General features: G+C 42.3%; 1 protein-coding gene across 2 annotated transcripts in view; it reads right to left on the reverse strand.

The window, feature by feature from the left end:
* The window catches only part of DLEC1 (deleted in lung and esophageal cancer 1), a 93108-nt gene that overhangs the window by 43573 nt on the left and 35722 nt on the right, over positions 1-13813 (reverse strand). The window lies entirely within an intron of this gene.

A 13813-nucleotide genomic window follows, 5' to 3' on the forward strand; every position in this document is an offset into this window, starting at 1 on the left:
TGTCAGACTTTATTTTCGGGGGCTCCAAAATCACTGCAGATGGTGACTGCAGCCATGAAATTAAAAGACGCTTACTCCTTGGAAGGAAAGTTATGACCAACCTAGAGAGCATATTGAAAAGCAGAGACATTACTTTGCCAACAAGGGTCCGTCTAGTCAAGGCTATGGTTTTTCCTGTGGTCATGTATGGATGTGAGAGTTGGACTGTGAAGAAGGCTGAGCGCAGAAGAATCGATGCCTTTGAACTGTGGTGTTGGAGAAGACTCTTGAAAGTCCCTTGGACTGCAAGGAGATCCAACCAGTCCATTCTGAAGGAGATCAGCCCTGGGATTTCTTTGGAAGGAATGATGCTAAAGCTGAAACTCCAGTACTTTGGCCACCTCATGTGAAGAGTTGACTCATTGGAAAAGACTCTGATGCTGGGAGGGATTGGGGGCAGGAGGAGAAGGGGACGACAGAGGATGAGATGGCTGGATGGCATCACTGACTTGATGGACTTGAGTCTGGGTGAACTCTGGGATTTGGTGATAGACAGGGAGGCCTGGCATGCTGCGATTCATGGGGTCGCAGAGTTGGACACGACTGAGCGACTGAACTGAACTGAACTGGCCTGTTTAAAACCACAGCAATGTTTGGTTTTTTTAACGTTTATTTTTATTTATTTGGCTGAGCCGAGTCTCCATTGCGGCATGTGGGATCTTAGCTTTCTGACCAAGGATTGGATGCGGGCCCCCCACACTGGGTGTGCTGGGTCCCAGCCACTGGACCACTAGGCAAGTCCCCCAAATCACAGCTATTGTTTACTGAGTTTCTTGACTTCCCAATGACCAGGGAAGTGAAGTGAAGAAGTGAAGTGAAAGTTGCTCAGTTGTGTGTGACTCTTTTGGAAGGTGGGAACTACCTCTATATTAGGGCAAATAAACTGAAGTTCAAAGAGCCTCCTTCACCGGAAAGTTAACAGTGGCGAGACTGAGCCCGGGACCCTGAAGCTCTGCCTCCTCGCCTCTCACTCACTGCTCTTTCTCCACATAATCCATTTTCTTTTTTTTTTGGACCACACCACGTAGCATGCAGGATCTCAGTTCTTCAACAACCAGGGATCGAACCTGCACCCCTTGCAGAGGAAGCTAGGCATCTTAACCACTAGACCACCAGGGAAGTCCCCTGACATAACCCTTTGAGCCACTTCTTCTCAAGGGCCCAGCCAGGGGTGCTAGCTGTATTCAGGGTTGTAACTTGCCTCTCTCCATCACTCAGCCCATCCCCGTCATCAAACCCTGCCTTCTGTTCCCCCTCCCTCAGATCGGGAGACCCCTGAGGTCTCAGCACCTAGAACTGAACTCACAGAGTGCTGACCCCCAACAGCACTCAGCACAATGCCCAGCATGGAAGAAGAACTCCACGCATGCACACACCGTTGGCTCCTATTTTGTGAAAGATTACACTGGGAAAAACGTATGAATTATAACACGACAAGCCATTCTTCCAGCTTAAAAAGTAAAACGTGAAAAACACAGATGAAGCCTGGCCCCAGCCCCACACCAGCAAACAGCTCCATAAATTCAAAGCATGTCTTCATACTTTTACTCAAAGGGGTGCTTTCCTAAGTCTGACTTCCCTGCTGGATCAGAGGTTAAAGCGTCTGCCTGCAATGCGGGAGACCTGGGTTCAATCCCTGGATTGGGAAGATCCTCTGGAGAAGGAAATGGCAACTCACTCCAGTACTCTTGCCTGGAAAATTCCACGGACGGAGGAGCCTGGTAGGCTGCAGTCCATGGGGTCCCAAAGACTTGGACACGACTGAGCGACTTCACTTTACTTTTCCTAAATCAACATTTAAGTCCATTTTTGGCCAGCACAACATACTGCCTCAATCCACCTGTGAACCAGATCCAAATCGGAGAGACCCACATTATAATTTTTATTTCTCCAATATTAATGATGATGAGCATCTTTTCATAAGTTTGTTTGTTATTTAGGTGTCCTCTTGTGTACTATGTCTGATCACAGTGTCCATTTGCCATTGTGTACTTTTTTTAAATTGACTTGCAGAAATTCTTTATATTTTCTGGGCACTAACATTTTATAAAGTATATGTTATAAACATCCCCAAGTTTATAATTTGTATTATCTTTTGATGTATTATCTTTAAAATTTTAGTATACCAGGGGTCATCACACCCTATTTCCCACCTCCTAGAGCTCTGAGTACTATCAGATTTAGTGGAGGGAGAGTCAACTCCAGAATCACATCCTAAGGGTCTGCTGTTTTCAGGCCCTTCTGATCCCACATGTCACAGCCCAGGTTCCCCAAAAAGTGGAGTCTTGTATCAGCTTTAAAATTTCAACGTAACATTTATCAACCTTTTGGTTCAAAGTTTATACTTTAGTGTCAAGAAACCTCATATCTCCTATATTTCCTTCCTACCTTTTTGCTTGAGATCTTTGCTGGAAAGCATTTTGTTGAGGCTATGGAGTGAGGTAGGGATTAAATTATTTTCCGTACGGCAAGGACACTAATTCCATTTTGCCTTTTCAGATTTGCACAGGTGCAAAGACAGCCCTGGGAACTGTTCCCTCAATCTGCTATTTTCCCAAATACAGGGCTAGCTTGCAGGTGTCACCACGAATCGAGGTGTTCATGACAGCAGCTGCCCTTCGTGTCCATGGAGGCACATCTCTACAGAGCCTTGCTCCCAGCCAAACCCCTGACCAAATGAGAGGCAGGATCCAGCAGTTTATGAAGGGGTGTCCCATGGGACAAAATAATAAATTGCACTGACCAGAGTTCAGTGTAGTAACATGTTCTCGTGTTGGCTCTGCCTCCTTCCACCCCCTTTCCTCCATCCTCCCTGGAACTGTAAACAAAAGCACATACTCTCACCACCTCAGATTCTACCTTATGGGGAATCTGGGCTGTGACACTTGCCATTAGAAGAGTCTGAAAACAGCAGATTCCGAGGATGTGACTCTGGAGTTGATGTTCTCTTGTCTGACGGCGAGCAGAACTCTAGCTGCTGGGAAGTAGGGTGCGATGACCCCTGGGATGCATCATAATTACTAAGGTTTCCTCCCCGTGGTCAACTGAAATGAGGAGGTGCAGGCGGAGGGAGGTCAGGCACTGAACTGTGGTAGCTACAGCATGGTTGCAAGGTCTGCGCAAACAGTAATTATAAGGATTGTGAAAGGGGCTGGCTTTCCTTAAATGCACTGGAAGCCATAGAGGAAAAAAAATGATAGGCTTAGGGCAGCCAATTCAAGGGCCACCATGAAGACATTCCTTGCATTCCTGGGCTACACGCAATTTGTTCCTGGGGTACAGTTTGTTCCTGTGTGTGCGTGCGTGTGTGTGCGTGTGTGTGTGTGCGTGTGTGTGCGTGTGTGTGTGCGTGTGTGTGTGTTCTTACTTAGTTTTTTATTTAGTATTTCTGAGCCTATGTTCTTTTTTTTTTTCTTTCAAATGTCTTTTAAAGTTGCCAAAATATGGAAAGAAAACAAAAGAGAAAGTATGTGAAACATAATAAGCTCCTGGCTTACAAGGTATATAGATCTCCATTCCTACCGCAACTCCTCAGTCTCCAGCACTTGCAGCCCACATCCCAGTCTGCTCCTTAACTCAGGACAGATAAATCCTCTCACAGCTCCAAAGGACAGAGGATGGGATGGCCCGTGTTCTCTCCCCACCGCCCAAATAATACATTATTTGTTTATTTATGCCATGCAGCTTGTGGGATCTTAGTTTCCCAACCAAGGACTGAACCCACACCCTCAGCAGTGAGAGCATGGAGCCCTAACCACTGGACCGCCAGAGAAGTGCCTGCGTCTATGTTCTTAAGCAAGACTGGTTATGGCTCTCGCTGTCATACTTCCTTATTTGGCTTTGGTTCAAGGTTGTACTAGGCTCTGTCTTAGTCTAAAATATCATAAACTAGGAGGCTTATGAACAACAGGAATGTACTTCTCACAATTCTGGAGGCTGGGAAGTCCAAGATCAAGTGGCCAGCATGGATGTGTTTTGATGAAGGCCCTCTTCCAGTCATAGCTGGCAACTTCTCACTGTGCCCTCAAGGGGTGGGAGGGGCAAGGGAATCTCTCCAGAGCCTCTTCAGAAAGGCCCTAGTCCCATTCTAGCACCTCCCCAAGACCCCACCTTCTAATACCATCATCTTTGACAGATAGAACTTCAACAAATGAATCCTGGAGGGACACAAACATTTAGACCATAGCAGGCTCATTACCTCAGGATGAGGGTATGGTCCTTTTTCTAGTCTCTAAAAGTTTATATAAGATAGGGATTAGCTTGAATGTTTGGTGGTATATACCTGTAAAATGATCTGGGCATGGTGTTTCTTTTGGTAGGTTTTCTTTTTAAGGTATTTTCATCAAATTGGACAGCCACATAGTTATAGAGTCAAAGGGTTCTACAAAGTTCTGAAAATAGAAATCCTGCCCTCTTTCCCTGCCTCCACACCCACCATTTCCCACAACCAGATGAAAACACTTTTTCCTCCTTTAGCTGATTATTTTGGAAATTACTTTCATGTCTCCAGATGGTATGCTAATTTTTTTTTTTTTGGTTTTAGGTATTAATTATGGATGGATGATATGGATATTCTCTTTCCTCGCCCATAACCAGCTTACCGTATGCCATCCTATCTATCCTTCCTACCCTCATCTTCCTGATGCAAATTATGTCATACTCGTAGTTAAATCGGCTTTTCTGGTGGCTCAGATGGTAAAGAATCTGCCTCCAATGTGGGGGACTCAGACCTAATCCCTGGGTCAGGAAGATCCCCTGGAGAATGGACAGGCTACCCACTCCAGTATTCCTGGGCTTCCCTTGTGGCTCAGCTGGTAAAGAATCTGCCTGCAGTGCGGGAGACCTGGGTTCGATCCCTGGGTTAGGAAGATCCCCTGGAGAAGGGAAAGGCTACCCACTCCAGTATTCTGGCCTGGAGAATTCCATGGACTGTATAGTCCTTGGGGTCCCAAAGAGTCGGACACGACTGAGCGACTTTCACTTTCTTTCATGGTTAGATCAGTAATTAATGTTTACGTTGCTGGTTGCTATGTAAAAAATAGTCACAGCTGAGCATGAAATTCTCCCTTGAACAATTTTTGTTTCTTCTGGAGTTAATCAACCAATTATTTTGTTTGCTATGTACTTATCAATAATTTTTAAAATTTTATTTTAATTTTTTTGGCCACAATGCATGTGGGATCTTAGTGCCCCAACCAGGGATTAAACCCATGCCTACTGAATTGGAAGGCAGAGTCTTAACCACTGGAAAGTCTCCCTTATCAATAATTTAATCTCTTTCCACTACCCTACAAGGCTCTTCTCAAGATGTCCTGGATGTATCAGGGACTCTGATCAGTGTCACCCCCACAGGTCAACTCCACAAGAGCTTTTCTGGCCTCTTCTAATCTGGACCGGTCACCTGTTACACCTACTGCTGTCACCCAGGACAGGTCAACCCCTGGAGCAGGTTTCAGACATGTCTACGAGTTCTTTGACACTCCTCCCATTGAGAGGTGAGGTCTATGTAGCTTCCCCTCAAATCTGGGTCAACCTTAGGGACTCACTTGTACCCTATAGCAATGCAGAGGATGCAATGACTTCCTCTCCTATTGCAAGGCAACCTCCAAGGTTAGGTCATAAAAAGTGATGCAACCTCCCTCTTGCTGGTAGGGAACTCACTTCAAAGCTCTGATCACTCACTTTGAGCTGCCTGATTTCCCTGAGGCGGAAGCCCAGGCCACACGGAGAATTCACGCACAGACTCAGCTGACAACCAACGTCAACTACTCTGTGACTGAAAATGTCTCAGGTGGTTCCAGTCCCACCTTTCAGGTTACCCCCAGGCACTAACTTTTTCTAGCTAAGGCCTCAAACACCATGGAACAAGCCTTTCCCATTCGGCCCTGTCAGAATTTCTGATCCAAAAAAAAAATCTACAGGCATGATAAAAATGGTTGTTTTAAGTTGTTAAGCGTTGGGACTTCTCTGGTGGCCCAGTGGCTAAGACCTCGCACTCCCAATGCAAGGGGCCTGGGTTCAATCCCGGGTTAGGGAACTAGATCTCACACATCACAACTAAAAGACCTCGTCAGCTGCAACTCAAGACTCCACATGCTACAACTTTAAAAAAAGAGAAGACTCTGCAAGCAAATAGATAAATATTAAAAAAAGAAAAGTTGTTAAGTTTTGCAACAGCAGTAACAGAAAAGCCCTTTAACCATTACTAAGCTGGGCCTTTCCTTCACCGGCCTCCTATGTTGGATCTCTCGTTTCCCACATACCAAGCCTTCCTCTTCTTTGGTTTACTCAGCTATATAGGGAAGCACGCTCCCCTCAAGTTTCCTGAGAAAGGGTGCATGGGACATATATTTTTAAAGACTCGAAAAATTTGAAAATGTTTGTATCCTTAAACTGTATAGTTAAGCAAGGTAAACAACTTATGTACACAGTCATACTGCCCAAGAGATGCAAGGTGCAAATTTCTAAGAGATGTCACCAGATACAATTCCATTTATAAGCAGACTGTGGAGGACTGTGTCTCTCTTTTTGGGAGGCATGCTCCGGGGAAACTGGCCACTGCACTATGAGGAAGGGAAGAGAAAGTAAAGAATCTAGCTGATGTGGAGAAGCCTCAGGGAGAAGAGCTGAGGTCTCAGCCAAAAGCCAGCATTAACCACCACACGTGTGAGTAAAGGAGACTTTGGCTCCGGTCTCTTGGCTGAATCCCCAGACATAGTAGAGAAGAGATAAACTCTCCTCTCTGTGTCCCGCTGATCAGAGAGCAAACTGCTATTTCACACTGTGAAGTCAGGGCAATTTGTTGCATGGTCACAGAAAGTGGAACGCTGGACATATGAGAGACTCCAATGAAAGTTGCCCTTTAAAATCATGTCAGAAGAGACCACTTCAAGTACTCCCTTTCTCTGCTTTCTTTTATCAAGTACTTTTAACCACAAATGCTGTTCTGAAGCCCCAGAATGTAATACATCTGAGCTGTATGCCGACTGTATAAATACTCAGAATCCTGCAGCTGGACATACAGTCACTGTGGTGATCTGAACTGGAGGCTCAGTAAACTATTAGATGCAGAAACTTTCACAAGTAGAACGTTATTGCAAGATTCTTCAGATGACTGTTGGTGGAGGGAGCTACAGGCGTGGAGCGAGAGGAGGCATGATGGAATTAGACTAATTACAGGTATCATCATGAAGTCATGATTTTAAATATATAAGCATGCAGATATAGAAATATGCATGTATATATGCATATATATATACATACACCTCTCTCTCATATATATGTATGTGTGTGTGTGTGTGTGTAGTTAGGCCTATGAAATTGCTGTATTTTCACCTCTAAACATTTAGAGGACTTAGAAGCAATGACACCCCAGTAGCAAATAGCAGATCTAATGCTTAGATCTTGGTTTCTAAATACCATTCTCCACTAAAAGCAACCAGAGCTTCTGGAATTGATGCCAGAACTGGGACAGACAGAGTACAAAATCAGCCTGGAACATCTTGTTTCAGAACGCAAGGAAGTGCTCAAGAAACTGCTAGGTCATATTAAAAGAACACAGAGACAACTTACAAGGCTCCCACTGGACAAATCTGGGATTCTTTCAGAGGCAAGATGGATACTGACTTTAAATGAAATGATTCATTTTTGGCTAGATTAACATAAGCTTCGTTAATTTCAATGACTCTAAATAGATATGCCTGTACCGACAAAATGAACACAATACAACAGCCAACACGCTTTACAGTATGGCTACGTACTTTGGGAAAAAAATGAAATGATTAATCATGGGGCGGGGGAACCAATTACTTAACTAAAACTGACCAATCTTATTCTCTTGATTGGACCTACACTGACCCAAAAACTGGATAAAGAATAGGTTCCAAATGTCTCTTGTAAGATTTACATTGTATTTGACACTGGGTGTTTAAGTGCTGCTGTACCCTCAAGATCAAACTGACATTCAGTAATGATTCTGCATCAGAGACTAATTAACCTCAGGGTTAAATCCTCTTAATGAGGAAAACGGTGCAGACCTGACCTAAGATAAAGACACCAGTAAAGGGCAGCCTGTCACATAAATCCCACAAGGTTTTCTGGGAAATTCACTTTAAAAATTCTGAAACTGTTTTGATACCATCATTCAGACTACTTAAGAACAGACTGTCCAACTGGCCTTTTTCTTACCACCAAAATATGCAGACAAGATTCACTGTTCCCAGGACTTCTCTCACGGTCCAGTGGTTAAGAATTTGCCTGCCGAAGCAGGGAACACCAGTTCTATCCTTGGCCTGAGAATTACGACCCCACAAGCCGCAGGGCAATGAAGCCCATGCACTGCAACTACTGAACCCATGCACTCTAGAGCACAAGGTCTGCAACGGGAGAAGCCACCGCAATGGGAAGCCTGCGCGCTGCAACTAGAGAAAGCCCGCGTGCAGCATCGGAGACCCAGCACAGCCAAGCATAAAAAAATAAGTAGACAGAGAAATAAACAAAAGTTTTAAGAAAGATTCACTATTCTCAGACTATAGTCTTTTTCTCTCCCCTCTCAGTTATAAGCGCTCTCTTTGCCTTTGTTCACTAACAACAATGTATGGGCCATTATTTGTCAAATAAGTGTGCAGACCATGAATTCCTCTGTCAAGGAGTTTTCAATTTATGAGTATAGTATACTCTGTAGTGTGCTGGCAAATGCTTAATAGCCAGTTCTTGGGGTGGGGAGAGCTCTGATTTGGTAGTGTTTGCTGATTTCAGTGGTGTAAAAACTCCCAGTATGGTCAATTTCAAGACCAGTGTGACATCACTGAGCAGGGAGCTGGGAAGAGATGTGCAAGGTCAGCGCCCATGAGCTAGTATGACCTGGCTCCAGCACACCACAGGGAACAGGCACATATCAGAGACATGGTGCTGTTAGTTCTACATTTTCTTACTTCCCTCTTCAAGTTTCATTGATGTCTTCTTTTACATCTTCATTTTTATCTTTCTGCTGTTCATTGTAGTTATCATCACTTTCACAAACTTTTTAAAATTATGACTATTTCAAATATATTTTCAAATTTCTAGGCATAAAGTTGTTCATAAACCTCATTACCTTTATAATGTCTGTAGGATCCATAATGATGTCTTCATTTCCCCGATACTGGTTAATTTGTACCTTCTCTCATTTTGATCAGTTTTGCCAGGAACTTATCAGTTTTATTAATCTTTTCAAAGAATTAACTTTTGGCTTTGTTGATCCTCACTATATTTGTTTTCTATTTAATTAAAATGCTTTCTTATTTTAATTATTTCCTCCCTTCCAGCTTCTTTGGGCTAAATCTGCTATTTTTTCCTAATTTTTGAGACATGTACATTGATCACTGATTTTCAGACTGTCTCTTTTCTAATATATGAACATAAGTCTATGCATTTTTTTCTAAGAATACCTTTAGCTACATCCCATAAGCTTTGGTGTTCCATTTAAAAATGATCATTATTTTCTAATTTCTATTATAACTTCTTTGATTCATAGTCTAGTAATAAATTGCTTAATCTTCAAATATGTAGGGGAGTTTCTAGTTATATTTTTATTATTCAGTCTACTTGGTCCAAACACTGTATATTTTCAGTCCTTTGAAATTTGTTATTTCCTTTATGATCCAGCACATAAGACAATTTTGGTAACATGTTCCAAGCATACTTTTAAAGAAACTCTACACTGCAATTGCTGGTTGCAGTGTGATATATAACACAATTAGATATAGTTTGTTAACTATATTGTTCAATTCTTCTATGTCCTTACTGTTATTTTTGTCTATTTGCCCTTTAAGTTTCTGAGAAACTGTTAAATCTTCTCATGTTTGTTATTGGTTCTGTTTTTCTTCTACACTTATAAAATTTTGCTTATATATTTTGAGGCTGAGTTATTAATATATATAGATTTTAAATGGCTGTATCTTTTGGAGAAAGATTTTTTTTTAAACCTTTGATCAGTATGAAATGTCCCTTTTATTTCTACTAATACTTCTTGCCTTAACATCTACTTTCTCTAATATTAGCATAGCCACACCAGTTGGTTTTTTTTTTTTTTTTGGTTGAAGTCTTTCTAATATCTTTTTCCATTCTTATATTTTCAATACTTTAGTATCTTTTTCATTTTGCAGGGGGAAGAAATTCAGAACATTTTCTTCAAGCCTGGCAGGAACTCCTAACAGTTTGTGTGTAACAGACATCACAGTGGAGATTCGTATTTGTAGTTCTAAAGCTTAGCTCGTATCAGCAGCATTTAGTTGGTTTTGGTTTTTCTATCCAGTCTGATGATCCTTCTCTACCTTTTCTTTTTTGGGGAGGGGGGCCATGCCATGAAGCTTGCGGGATCTTAGTTGCCCAACCGGAGACTACAACCATGCCCCTCGTAGTAAAAGCACGGAATCCTAACCACTGAACTGCCAGGGAACTCCCTGATCTTTCTCTTCCAATTGAAGTACTTGGTCCATTTAATTACTTCATGCAATTGTCAACAAATTTAAGTTTAAATCTACCATGTTTTTATTTTTAACTTGAACAACACTATCCACCATGCTCCTTTTTTCTTTCTTGTCTCCTATTAATCGAAAATTAAAAAAAAAAAATTCCATTTCTCCTTCTATTACCTTGTTACTTTTATAGTATTTTACTATTTGAATAATGGTTAGTCCAGAGACTACAACAAGCAGCCTTGAATTACTAAGGTTTCCATATTAATTATCACTTACACATTTGTAAGACAATCCAAGAGTCTTGGAACACACTTACCCCTCTGAGTTTTCATTAGAAGTCCCTACAAACATTTAAAACAACACATATTATTAATAATAACTATATTATTATGGTTATATTACATTTAATATTAATTTAGATGTCTCCACAAATTTACCCTTACTGTTGCATTTCTTCTTGCATTTCCCTATACCCATGTGGTATAATTTTCTTCTGACTGGAGAATTCTTTTGATTCAGGTTTTCTGGTGATGAATTATTACTGCTGATAATGAAGTATCAGTTTTTATTTGTCTGATAAAGACTTTATTTTTTTTTTTTTTTCCCTTTGGCGATGCTATGCAGCTTGCAAGCTCTTAGTTCCCCTACCAGGGATTGAACCTGGGCCCTTGGCAGTGAAAGTCTGGGGTCCTAACCACTAGATGGCCAGGGAAGTCCCTATCTTCATCTTTAAAGAATATTTTCACTAGGTTTAGAATTCTAGATTGCAAGTTACTGTCTTTCATTGCTTTGAAGCGTCCATTCCAATACTTTCTAGCTTCTATCATTTCTGTTAGAAGGTAGTGAGTCTTTTCCCTCTAGATGCTTTCAGTTCAGTTCAGTCGCTCAGTTGTGTCCGACTCTTTGCGACCCCATGAATCACAGCACGCCAGGCCTCCCTGTCCATTGCCAACTCCTGGAGTTCACTCAGACTCAGGCCCATCGAGTCAGTGATGCCATCCAGCCATCGCATCCTCTGTCGTCCCCTTTTCCTCCTGCCCCCAATCCCTCCCAGCCTCAGAGTCTTTTCCAATGAGTCAACTCTTTGCATGAGGTGGCCAAAGTACCAGCGTTTCAGCTTTAGCATCATTCCTTCCAAAGAAATCCCAGGGCTAAAAAAAAAAAAAAAAAAGAAATCCCAGGGCTGATCTCCTTCAGAATGGACTGGTTGGATCTCCTTGCAGTCCAAGGGACTCTCAAGAGTCTTCTCCAACACCACAGTTCAAAAGCATCAATTCTTCGGTGCTCAGTCTTCTTCACAGTCCAACTCTCACATCCATACATGACCACTGGAAAAACCATAGCCTTGACTAGACGGACCTTTGTTGGCAAAGTAATGTCTCTGCTTTTCAATATGCTATCTAGGTTGGTCATAACTTTCCTTCCAAGGAGTAAGCGTCTTTTAAGTTCCCCCCAAACCCTGTCTTTAGTTTAGAGCAGAACTTTATTATAATGTGTAAATATATAAGTACAGGTGCAAGGTACAGTTTTATTTATCCTGCTTAGGGTTGTTAGTGCTTTACTCTATGGCTTAAAGTCTTCATTACTTTTAGATCATTCTCATCTATTATTTCTTCAAATACTGCTCCTGTCACATCTCTCCTCTTTTTCTGGGGCTTCAATTATGTAACAGACCTGTTTACTATGTCCATTTTTTTAAAATGTGATTTTCTATATTCCTTCATTTTCTTTCTGCTTCAGTCTAATCATTTCCACTGATGTATCTGCAAGTCTTCCCTTCGTCTGTGTCTAATTTGCTATTAAGCCTTTCTCTTGAGTAATTTCAGTTCTAGAATGTTCTTTTTTTTTTCTTCTTTAGATTACTCAGGCTATCTAACTGCAATATTACCATAACTGGAAGTCACCCCAGAACACAGTTCAGTTCAGTTGCTCAGTCATGTCCAACTTTTTGAGACTTCATGGACTTCAGCAAGCCAGGCTTCCCTATCCATCATCAACCCCCAGAGCTTGCTCAAACTCATGTCCATAAAGTCGGTGATGCCATCCAAACGTCTCATCCTCTGTCATCCCCTTCTCCTCCTGCCCTCAATCTTTCCCAGCATCAGGGTCTTTTCCAATGAGTCAGTTCTTCACATCTTCACATCCAATACTTTACATCCAAAGTATTGGAGTTTTGGCTTCTGCATCAGTCCTTCCAATGAATATTCAGGACTGATTTCCTTTAAAATGGACTGATTTGACCTCCTTGCTTTCCAAGGGACTCTCAAGAGTCTTCTCCAACACCACAGTTCAAAAGCATCAATTCCTCTGTGCTCAGCTTTCTTTATGGTCTCGCTCTCAAATCCAAACATGACTACTGGAAAAACCATAGCTTTGACTAGACGGAACTTTGATGGCAACGTAATGTCTCTGCTTTTTAATATGCTGTCTAGGTTGGTCTTCGGAGAAGGCGATGGCACCCCACTCCAGTACTCTTGCCTGGAAAATCCCATGGATGGAGGAGCTTGGTGGGCTGCAGTCCGTGGGGTCGCTAAGAGTCAGATACGACTGAGCGACTTCACTTTCACTTTTCACTTTCATGCATTGGAGAAGGAAATGGCAACCCACTCCAGTGTTCTTGCCTGGAGAATCCCAGGGACGGGGAGCCTGGTGGGTTGCCATCTCTGGGGTTGCACAGAGTTGGACACAACTGAAGCGACTTAGCAGCAGTAGCAGCAGGTTGGCTTAACTTTTCTCCAAGGAGCAAGCGTCTTTTAATTTCATGGCTGCAGTCACCATCTGTAGTGATTTTGGAGCCCAAAAAATAAAGTCTGACACTGTTTCCACTGTTTCCCCATCTATTTCCCATGAGGTGATGGGACCAGAGGCCACAATCTTATTAGTTTTTTGAATGTTGAGTAATAAGCCAACTTTTTCACTCTCTTCTTTCACTTTCATCAAGAGGCTTTTTAGTTCCTCGCTTTCTGCCATTAGGGTGGTATCATCTGCATATCTGAGGTTATTGATATTTCTCCTGGCAATCTTGATTCCAGCTTGTGCTCCATTCAGCCCAGCGTTTCTCATGATGTACTCTGCATATAAGTTAAATAAGTAGGGTGACAATATACAGCTTTGATGTACTCCTTTCCCAATTTGGAACCAATCTGTTGTTCCATGTCCAGTTCTAGCTGTTGCTTTTTGACCTGCATACAGATTTCTTAGGAGGCAGGTCAGGTGGTCTAGTATTCCCATCTCTTTCAGAATTTTCCACAGTTTGTTGTGATCCACACAGTCAAAGGCTTTGGCGTAGTCAATAAAGCAGATGTTTTTCTGGA

The sequence above is a fragment of the Bison bison genome, unplaced genomic scaffold (assembly GCF_000754665.1).
Source record: "Bison bison bison isolate TAMUID 2011002044 unplaced genomic scaffold, Bison_UMD1.0 scf7180017864043, whole genome shotgun sequence".
In the NCBI taxonomy this organism is placed as follows: Eukaryota; Metazoa; Chordata; class Mammalia; order Artiodactyla; family Bovidae; genus Bison; species Bison bison.